This window comes from Lepus europaeus, chromosome 9 (genome assembly GCF_033115175.1).
Source record: "Lepus europaeus isolate LE1 chromosome 9, mLepTim1.pri, whole genome shotgun sequence".
NCBI lineage: Eukaryota > Metazoa > Chordata > Mammalia > Lagomorpha > Leporidae > Lepus > Lepus europaeus.
The window spans coordinates 103,413,061-103,424,661 of NC_084835.1; the positions used below are offsets into that span (position 1 = coordinate 103,413,061).

The 11,601-nt window shown below is 36.6% G+C and overlaps 1 pseudogene; it reads left to right on the plus strand.

Annotated features, from left to right (window-relative positions):
- The window catches only part of LOC133766369 (large ribosomal subunit protein eL32-like), a 28,360-nt pseudogene extending 17,141 nt beyond the window's left edge, over nt 1–11,219 (plus strand).
- Nucleotides 11,220–11,601: the final 382 nt, after the last annotated feature.

Consider the following 11,601-nt stretch of genomic DNA (forward strand, 5'->3'; position numbering starts at 1 on the left):
TATAATCACTTAAATAATTTTATATGTAGCATTCTTTAAACAATTTTATTTTAAAAATGATGGTAGCTAACATATAGACATGATTGATTTCTATAAATTGGCTTTATATCCTCTAAACATGCTAAATTCACTTACTAATTCTAGTAGGTTTTTGTAGATTTCTTGGGATTTTTGGTAAACGCATCCTATCAACTGCAAACAAAGTTTTGCTTATTGTTTTTCAGGCTGTATGCCCCCTTATTTTTATTTTTTTTTTCTATTGCCTAATTACACTGCTAGAATGCCAGTCCAATGTTGAATAGAAGTGGTAAGGTTCTAGGGTTCTAGTCCCGGTCGGGGCACCGATCCTGTCCCGGTTGCCCCTCTTCCAGGCCAGCTCTCTGCTGTGGCCCAGGAGTGCAGTGGAGGATGGCCCAAGTGCTTGGGCCCTGCACCCCATGGGAGACCAGGATAAGCACCTGGCTCCTGCCATCGGATCAGCGCGGTGCGCCGGCCGCAGCGCGCTACCGCGGCGGCCATTGGAGGGTGAACCAACGGCAAAAGGAAGACCTTTCTCTCTGTCTCTCTCTCACTGTCCACTCTTCCTGTCAAAAATAAAAAAAAAAATAAAAAAAATAAATTATATATAAAAAAATAAATTATATATAGAAGTGGTAAGAGTGGACATGTTTTTGTATTCTTCATGGTATAAGAAACTGTTCAAATTCTCACCAATAATAATTGCAGAGTTTGTGTTTTCTTTTTTTTTTTTATTAAACTTTTATTTAATGAATATAAATTTCCAAAGTATAGCCTATGGGTTACAATGGCTTCCCCCCTCCCATAACTTCCCTCCCGCCCGCAACCCTCCCCTTTCCCGCTCCCTTTCCCCTTCCATTCATGTAAAGATTCATTTTCAATTCTCTTTGTATACAGAAGATCAGTTTAGTATATATTAGGTAAAGATTTCAACATTTTGCCCATATAGCAACATAAAGTGAAAAAACTACCATTGGATTACTAATTATAGCATTAAATAGCAATGTACAGCACATTAAAGACAGAGATCCTACATAGTTTTTTTTTTTCAAATTAATTAATTTTCTATGCCATTTCCATTTTAACACCAGGTTGTTTTTTTTTTTTTTCATTTCCAATTCTCTTTATATACAGAAGATCACTTCAGTATATAATTAGTAAAGACCTCATCAGTTTGTGCCCACACAGAAACGCAAAGTATAAAAATACTGTTTCAGTACTAGTTATAGCATCACTTCGCTTTAGACGACACATTAGGGACAGATCCCACATGGGGTGTAAGTACACAGTGACTCCTGTTGCTGATTTAACAATTTGACACTCCTATTCATGGCGTCAGTAATCTCCCTAGGCTCTAGTCATGAGTTGCCAGGGCTATGGAAGCCTTTAGAGTTCGCTGACTTTGATCTTATTCCGATAGGGTCATAGTCAAAGTGGAAGTTCTCTCCTCCCTTCGGAGAAGGGTACCTCCTTCTTTGATGGCCCCGTTCTTTCCACTGGGATCTCACTCACAGAGATCATTCATTTAGGTCTTTTTTTTTTTTTCCCATGATATCTTGGCTTTCCATGCCTGCTATACTCTCATGGGCTCTTCAGCCAGATCTGAATGCCTTGAGGGCTGATTCTGAGGCCAGAGTGTTGTTTAGGACATCTGCCATCCTATGAGCCTGCTGTGTATCCCACTTCCCATGTTGGATCTTTCTCTCCCTTTTTGATTCTATCAGTTAGTATTAGCAGATACTTGTCTTGTTTGTGTGATCTCTTTGACTCTTAGACCTATCAGAGCTATCAATTGTGAGCTGAAATTGATCACTTGGACTAGTGCGATGGCATTGGTACATGCCATCTTGATGGGATTGTGTTGGAATCCCCTGGCACATTTCTAACTCCACCATTTGCGGCCAGTCCGATTGAGCATGTTCCAAATTGTTCATCTCCTCCCTCTCTTTTTCCACTCTTAGATTTAACAGGGATCACTTTTCAGTTAAAATTTAAACACCTAAGAATAATTGTGTGTTAATTACTGAGTTCAACCAATAGTACTAGAACAACAACAACAACAACAAATACTAAAAAGGATAAAGTATTACATTGTACATCTAAAGTCAGGACAGGAGCTGATCAGTTCATTGTTGCTTATAGTGTTCTGAGTGGATTTACTTTATTTCCTTTTATGCTTAGTTTGGTAAGTTTTTATCAGGAAAAAATGTTAAATGTCTTCAAAGGCTTTCTCTGCGAATATTAAGACTATCATAGATATTTGTATTTTATTCTGTTAAGATGGTAACTTATATTGGTTGCTTTTCTAATGTTAAACCAGTAATCGATTTCTGGATTAATCCCACTTTTTCATGATGTAGTATCCTTTTTGTTGCTGGATTGCATTTGTTATTACTTTTAGAGACTATTTTCTCTTATTAATTATATTGAACTAAAGATGTTCTTTCTGTGTGTGGGGGGGTTGCTGGCATTGTAATGTTTTGATGTTCTATAAAATGAGTTGATGTATGATTGTCCTTTATTTTACAAAATAATTTGTGTAAAATTGGCATTATTACTTCTACCTTAAATAAACAATGAGCTAACCAGGGAAACAGTGTGGCCCTGGAATTTTCTTTGCTGGAGGATTTTGAATATGACATTAATGTCAATGGTTGATATAGTTAGCAGATTTTTTATCTGGTAACTTGTATTGTAGAAAAAATTTATCTAATTCATCTAAGGAAAAAAGAGCAGAAGTTAGTGCAAGGAAATAAATATTAAAGATAACAGCAAAAACCAGTGAAATAGAAAACAGACACATGAAAAAAAGAATTAACAAATCTAAAAGGCAGTTGTTTGGATTATGAATAACCTTGATAAATAAGGAAAAGAATATAAATTATGACTATCAAGATTGAAAGAAAAGATACCACTAATGATTTCAGGCATTAAAAAACTGATAAGGATATGTGATGATTATATCAACAAATTTGACTTGCTCTTAAATTTTTGGTTTTGATCCATTTTAAGTTAAATTTTGTATAAAACAAGACTTCAACATTATTCTTTTGTATGTGGATGTTCAGTTTTCTCAGCACCATTTGTGGAAACAACTGTCCTATCTGCACTGAATGGTCTTGGTGTCTTGGTTGAAAATCAGTTGGCCATGGAATGTGGGGGTTCATGTCTGGATTCTCTATTTTCTTCCATGGCTACATACATTTATCCTTATTCCAGTCCTACATTATTTTGATTAGTGTAGCTTTATAGTGAGTTTTATCATTGCAGAAGTGTTTGTCCTCCAACTTTGTTCTGCTTTCTCAAAATTATCTTGACTCTTCATGATCCCTTAAAATCCCATATAAATTTTAGGATAGATTTTTCTATTTCTGTGAAAAAGAAATTTTGTTGAGACTTCTGATAGTGATCACCCTGAATCTGTAGATAACTGGGGAGATAGTATTGTCTTCTTAATGTTAAGTCTTCTAATCCATGATCACAAGACAGCTTTCCATTTAGTTAGGACAATTTTTTTTTGACAGGCAGAATTAGACAGTGAGAGAGAGACAGAGAGAGTTATAGACAGTGAGAAAGGTCTTCCTTCTGTTGGTTCATTCCCCTAATGGCCGCCACGGCCGGCGCTGCACCAACCCGAAGCCAGGAGCCGGGTGCTTCCTCCCAGTCTCCCATGTAGGTGCAGGACTCAAGCATTTGGGTCATCCTCCACTGCCCTCGCGGGCCACAGCAGAGAGCTGGACTGGAAGAGGAGCAACCGGGACTAGTCCCCCGCACCCCAGCTGGGACTAGAACCTGGGGTGCCGGTGCCGTAGGCAGAGGATTAGCCTAGTGAGCCATGGCGCCAGCCTTACTTAGGACTTTCTTAATTTCTTTCAGCAATGTTTTGTAGTTTTCAGAATATGTTTTGTACCTCCTAAGTGCTTTGTTCTTCATGATGCTGCTGTGTATGAAATTATTTTCTTAATTTTCCTGTTACATTGCTTATTGCTAGTTCATAGAAATACAATTAATTTTTGCATGCTTATTTTGCATTTGGCAACTTTGCTGAATTTGCTTATCAATTTTAACAGGTTTTTAAAAAATTATTTATAAAATGGGAACAAACTTTATGTATTTCATATATATAGTTTTAAGAGTATAATGATACATCCCACCCTACTCTCCCTCACTCCTACCATCCCTCCTTCTTTTCTTATTTTTCTTTTAATTTTTACAATGATAAACTTTCAATTTTCTTTATAACCATGAGTTTAACCCTCCTCACCAAATACAGAATTCAGCAAGTAGTAAGTAGAAAAGCCACTGTTCCTCAAGAATATAGACAAGAGCTATAAACAATAATCTCAAAATGTCAATTTTGCTCACATAAATTACTTTTTTTGTACTCTTTACATTAGTTACCAGAAATCAGGGAAAACATATATTTGTCTTTTGGGGACTGGCTTATTTCACTAAGTGTAATAGTTTCCAGTTGCACCCATTTTGTTGTGAAAAACAGGATTTCATTCTTTTTTATAGATGATTAGCATCCCATCATGTATAGATACCATAATTTCCTTATCCAGTTATCGATTGATAGACTTGTAGATTGATTCCATATCTTAGAGCTACTGTAAGTTGAATGCTAAAAATATGGGGGTACATGATTTCATATCATTTCAGTAAATTCCCAAGAGTGGGATGGCTGGGTCATATGGTAGATCTATTTTCAGATTTCTGAAGAATCTCCATACTGTCTTCCATAAGGTTGTACTAGTTTACATTCCCATCAACAGTGCATTAGTGTACATTTTCCCACACATCCTTGCTAGCATTTGTTATTTTTTGATGTTTGGATGATAGCCATTCTAACTGGGGTGAGGTGAAACCTCATTGTGGTTTTGATTTGCATTTCCCTGATGGCTGGTGATCCTGAGCATTTTTTTCATGTGCCTGTTGGCCATTTGTATTTAATCCTTTGAAAAATGCCTGTTCATATCCTTAGCCCATGTCTTAATTGGATTGTTTATTTTGTTGTTGTTGATTTTCTTGAACTCCTTATAGATTCTGGATCTTAATCCTTTATCAGTTGTATAGTTTACAAACATTTCCCCCCATTCTGTTGGTTACCTCTTTACTTTGTTGAGTGTTTCCCTTGCTGTGTAGAAGCTTCTTAGCTTGATGTAATCCCACTTACCTATTTTTGGCTTTATTGCCTGTGCTGGTGGGGTCTGATCCAAGAAGTCTTTGCCTCTGCCAATGTCTTACAGAGTTTTCCCTATGTTTTCCTCCAGTAATTTGATGTTTTAAGTCTTAGATTTAGTTCCCTAATCCACTGTAAGTAGATTTTTGTATAAGGAGTAAAATAGGGGTCTTGTATCATACTTCTGCATGCAGAGATCCAATTATACCGACACCATTCATGGAAGATACTGTTTTCTTTAGGGAGTGATTTTAGCTTGTTTGTCAAAGATAAGTTGATTGTAGATGTGTAGATTAATTTCAGTGGTCTCTAATATGTTCTATTGGGTGAAAGGTCTCATTTTGTGCCTGTGCCTAGCTGTTTTGATTATAACTTCCCTATAATATGTTTTGAAATATGGTATTGTGATACCTCCAGTGTTATTTTTATTGTTTAGGATTACATTACATTTGGTGTTTCTTGTGATTCCATATTAATTTTAGGGTCATTTTTTCCAGATCTGAGAACATCTGTGGTATTTTGATTGGGATCACATTGAATCTCTAAGTTACTTTGGGTACTATAGGCATTTTGATGATATTAATTCTTCCAATCCATGAATATAGAAGATTTCTGTGGAGTCCTTAGGGTTTTCTGCATATAAAATTATGTCATCTATGAACAGAAATAACTAAAAATGGAAGAGCATGCCTTCAACACAACAATGGCCATGCATGGAAACCCTACATTGACATCAATGGCAAAAGACTGAAAGCTTTTCCTCTAAGACTGGGAACAAGACAAGAATTATAGCTTTTACCAACTCTGTTTAGCATAGTGCTGGAAGTTCTAGCCAGAGCAGTTATGAAGAAAAGAGAAATAAAAAACATTCGAATTGGAAAGGAAGGTGTGATGGGATTTGTGTCTACCATCTTCTTATTTACTTTCCAAAACTGCCTTTTAATTTTTCTCTGTTGCTTCTTTTATGCTTTATTTTAGGTTAATCACGAACTTTAAGTATTGTGTTTTAGCTATATGTTTAAAGTTCTTATTTGTTATTCTATGGCAAGCTTACCAAAATCAATTTATAGTCACTATTGTCCCACTTTCTGCTTCCCACTTCACACCTGATTCTTCACACTTCCTACTTTTGCAATCTGCATTTTGCAGTTCTCACTTCCCTCTTCCCACTTGCCTCTCTATTGACTTCACACCTCACACTGTCTACTTTTCACTTCACAATTATAATAATGTTACAACATTATCATTCCATTTACCTACCTTTCCTATGCTTTGTATTATTGTTGTCACATCTTGCTTCAACATACTTCACACATCCCACCATATAATGTTGTTTGCATTAAATAGTCACTTGTCTTTTAAGGAATTTGTTAGAAGATACATAACATAATCTTCATATTTATTCATTTAGCTGCAATTTTTGAAACTCTTCTTTCCTTTCTATACTCATGTATTCAAGTTTCCTCCCACTATCATTTCCATTCAGCTGAAAGAACATTTATAGAATTTTTATAGTTTTGCTGCCACAAATTCCCTCAGTTTTCATTTGTATAAGAGATGTCTTCATTTTTTCCCTCATTTTTGAAGAATATTTTCAGGGGGTGTAATTGTGGATTATTATTTTGTACTTCCAGCACTTTCTGGGCATCATTCCTGTCTTCTGGCTTCTCTATATCTTATCTCTTGTGTCCTTTTCTCCTTTGAATTCTTTCAAAATTTCCTTTTTCTATTTGATATTCATGAATTATCTGTGTTGTGACTATGTATGGTTTTTACTGTACATATTTGAATTTCAGTTCATTAAACTTGGACCTGCAGTTTGATACTGTTCATGAAAATTAGAAAATTTAGCCATAATTTCTTTAAATATACTTTCTAGCTCGTTTTTATCCTTTACTTCTTCAGGAACCTCATTGGATGTACAGTAGGCTGTTTGATGATATCCCACAGGTCACATAGACTCTCATAATTTTTCTTCAAGCTTTTATCCCTCTGTTTTTCACATTAGATAATTTATCTCAATCCATATCCAATTTCATTTAGTCTTCTATCACCTCCATCCTGCTGTTAAGTTGATAAAGTGAATTTTTCATTTTACTTATTATATTTTTCAGAATTTCCATTTGTTTTCATAAGGTGTTAGTCACAGATAACACACTCAGTTTTTGTGTATATTGTAACTGCACTTCCATGAGTTCTCATCAAGTTTCAGAATATTTCTATAATCCCTGATAGTTCTCGTTTATCCCAGTAGTATCCTTCACAGAGCTGTAAATTCATTAATTCTTTGGGTTATTCTAGAATATTATAAATGAGATCATACAACATGAATTATTTTTTGTGTGTGTCCAGATTTTTAAAAAGATACATATTTTTTCATTTTATTTGGAAGGTGGGAGGAGAGTGAGAGAGAAAGGCGAATCTTCCATCCATTGGTTTACTCTCCAAATGCCCACAAGAGTCAAGACTGGGCAAGGTCAAAGCTAGGAACTTGGAATTCAATCCAGTTCTCCCACATGGATGGCATGAGCAAAGTATCTGAGTCATCATATGCTGTGTCCCAGGATGTATATTAGTAAGAAGCTTGATGGGAAGTGGAGGAGCTGGGATTTGAACCAGGCACTCTGATAAGGGATGCGGACTTCTTGAGCAGCATCTTTATGCTGCAACAAACACCCACCCCTGTCCAGATTATTTTTAGCCAGCTTAATATTTTTGATACAGCCATGTTATTTTATGTAACATTATTTTACTGTGTTTTATTGCTGAATAATTATCATTGTAGGAATATACTACAGTTTCTTTACAAATTCTATTATCTATTATATCTATTGATAGACATCTGAGCTATATCTGGTTTTTCACTATTATGTAGAAAGCTGCTATGAACATTCTTGTACAAGACTTTTTGTGGTTATGTATTTTAAATTTTTGGATGAATGCACATAAGAATTGACTTCCTGGGCTATAAGGTAGATGCATAGTAATTTTTAAAAATTATTTTGAGATAACTGTAGATTTGCATTCAGTCTAAAGTAACAATATAGAAAGATTTCATTTACTCTCCAGTTTCCCCCAGTGACAACATCTTGCAAAAACAATAGTACAGGGGGCAGGCATTGTGGTGCAGTGTGTGAAGTCATTGCTTGCAAGCAAACATCCTATAATGGAGAGTAGTTTCAAATCCCGGCTGCTCCACTTTCTATCCAGTTTCCTGATAATGAACCTGGAAACCAGTGGAAAATGGTTCAAGTACTTGGGCCTCTGACACCCATGTGGGGACCAAGATGGAGCTCCTGGTTCCTGGCTTCGGCTTGGCCCAGACCTGGCTGTTGCAGTCATTTGGAGAATGAAACAGCAGATGGAAATCTCCCCAACTCCACTCCAACCCATCCCCAATCTCTCTCTCTCTTTGTCACTCTGACGTTAAAATATATAAATAAATCTTTAAGAAAACATAATAGTACATTATATATAAAATATGAAATTGATGTAGTCAAGATAAAGAACAACCCATCACTACCAATATCCTTCATGTTTCTCACTTACTGGGACAATCACCCTCCTCCTCTCTGCTCAGCCCCTGTCCCTAGTCCCTGAAAACAGCCAAGGTCTTCTCCATTTCTATATTTTTGTCATTTCAAGAATATTACATAACTTGAATCATACCATATGTAACATTTTGGGTTTGTCTTTTTTTTTCACTCATCATAATTTTCCTGGAGATTCATCCAAGTGTTTCACTATTTCATTTTTAAAAGATTTTATTTATTTATTTATTTGGGAGGTAGAGTTACAGATAGGGGGAGAGACAGAGAGAAAGGTCTTCCATCTGCTGGTTCACTCCTCAAATGGCTGCTACGGCTGGAGCTGGGCTGATCTGAAGCTAGGAGCCAAGAGCTTCTTCCAGGTCTTCCATTTGATGCAGGGGCCCAAGCACTTGGCCTGCTTTCCCAGGCCATAGCAGAGAGCTGTATTGGAAGAGGAGCACCTGGGACACATTATTTCAATAGTTGTTTCCTTTTTATTGCTGAATAGTTGTCAATATGCATAATTTTTAACAAACTACAAAGCAGTTTCTAAAGGGGTTGTATTATTTTATACTTTCACCATCAATGTATTTCTTATTTATAGTTTCCATTTTTTAGTGAGATTTCTAATTTTTTCACTCATTAAGATCATGCTTTAATTGTTTGAATGCGTTCTCTTTTAGTGCTTTGAACATGCATTCATGTGCCACATAACGGTGTTTCAGTCAACAGTGGACTGCAAGTATGACAGTGGTCCCAGAAGATTACATTAGCTAGTATAAGGGCACTCTGATTTTCGCAGATTGACAAAATCTTCTGGCTATGTACTTTACAGAATATATCTCCATTGTTTAGCAGCACCTAGCTACATTTAAAATAGCTACTTTAGTTTATTTATCTGCTTGTTAAATATCTGAGCCATGGTGGTTTTCATTCCATTGGCTATTTTTTACTTTCTTGTCTATGGGCCATATTTTCTTGTGTCCTTGCATATCCAATAATTTTTATTGTGTATTGGACATATATGGGATATTGGATTCTGTTGTCTTCCTCTGAAAAGTGATGGATTTTGTTCTAGGGGTATCTTCAATTACTGCGTTATCATCCTAGAAGAATGTAAGCTTGCTTTATATGGCATTTTGTTAGAGTTGATCTTTGCTAAGTCCAAGGTGTTTCCCAAGCACTTTTTACTTGGTGGGACCTCTTTCTTCTGTAGATCCTGTTAGGATTTGGATTTAATCTGTAAAGCAGGGGCTTGCTATAGGGCAAGGTCCTTACTATTAGTACAGATTCCTGATGTTTCAGTTGGGTGCCATAAGATGAAACATGTTAAAGACTTTCTGAGAACCAGTGTTGTGGTGCATCCAATTGAACCATGGCCTAGTATGCCAGAATCCCATATCAGAGTGCCAATTTGAGTACTGGCTACTCCACTTTGAACCAGCTGCCTGCTAATGTGCCTGGGAAAGTTGTGGAAGATAGCCCAAGTACTTGGGCCCCTGCCACCCATGTGGGAGACCTGCATAGAGTTCTGGGCTCCTGGCTTCAACTTGACACAGCCCTGGCAGTTACAGCTATTTTGGAAAGAACCAGTGGACAGAAAATGTCTCTCTCTCTCTCTCTCTCTCTCTCTCTCTCTCTCTCTCTCTCTCTCTCTCCTTTTCCTTCTCTCTGCAACTGTGCCTTCCAAATAAATAAAATAAATCTTGAAAAAAGAGATTTCTGCACCCTGACTAAGTGGGTAATTCAACTTCTTCAGAACTACTGAACTTCTAGTGTGTTAGCTTCCCTTAATCCTTCAGCAGTCATTCTCTTCAAAGCCTCATGTAGATTTACCTTGGTCTTTGACCAGGGACTTCTAGGGGAATCCATAAATATCTCAGGAGATCTCCCTTCACCCATCAGCTGGATTCATTTCCATCCTGTTTTATACCCTGATGTGCACGTTCCAGTCCCTCCTGCTGCCCTAACCTCTGGTCTATGCATCTTCATTTCACTAGGTCACCATGCCTATCTTTGACTCCAGCACTCTGAATCATGGATGGGAAGATTCTCCCCTGCAGAGGACTTGGTAGATTGTAGAGCTCCCCTTGTGAGTTACTTAATGCTCAAAGGATATACTCTAGAATTTCCTATTTTCAAGTATTTGCCTACTTTTGTGATTTAATGTAGGTGGTCTAGTCCAATCCTATCTATTCAGTCGTGGCTGGAAGTGAGAGCTCAGAGTTCACATTTTTAATCTCTTGTTTCCTATTTCAAGTTGTCTGTTAGAATTATATGAATTCTTATCTGTTTTGGGGGGACAGAGCACAAATTGCAGTCCAAAGGATAATACTTAGCATGCAATTTCAGTTATAGATTGAGAATTTCAGAGTTAAAGGGAATGTTTTTGTCATCATTGATCCTTACTTTCTTCTGTAGTGAATGAGGAAACGGATCCAGAGAGATTAAGTGATTTACTCAAGGTTGCACAGGTTGTTAGTGATTGAAAGCACCTGCTCGAAGTGGCAATAAATACCGTAAAACTGTATCATGGTAATGAGTGGGAGCTGCCTTATCTTTGCACCATATATGAAAATAAAAGGATTTTGATGCTAAGCATTTTAAGAGTGTAAAGATTGCAAAAGGAATGCTTAGCCTGGCTAAACTGCTTTCAAGTTTCTAAAATCCCTTTAGTCACACTCTTTTACACAAAGCATCAAATGTACTAATTAGAAAAGATTCAGATCTACTAACCAAAAGATCTCTACTAGGCAAAATGGTAAGTGTTAAAATAAAATTCTTCAAATAATTCTGCTTTTGTCCAACACCTATTTCCCTAGAAAGAGTAAAAACTATTATTTTGACAACTTCTGATTTTGACATAAAATA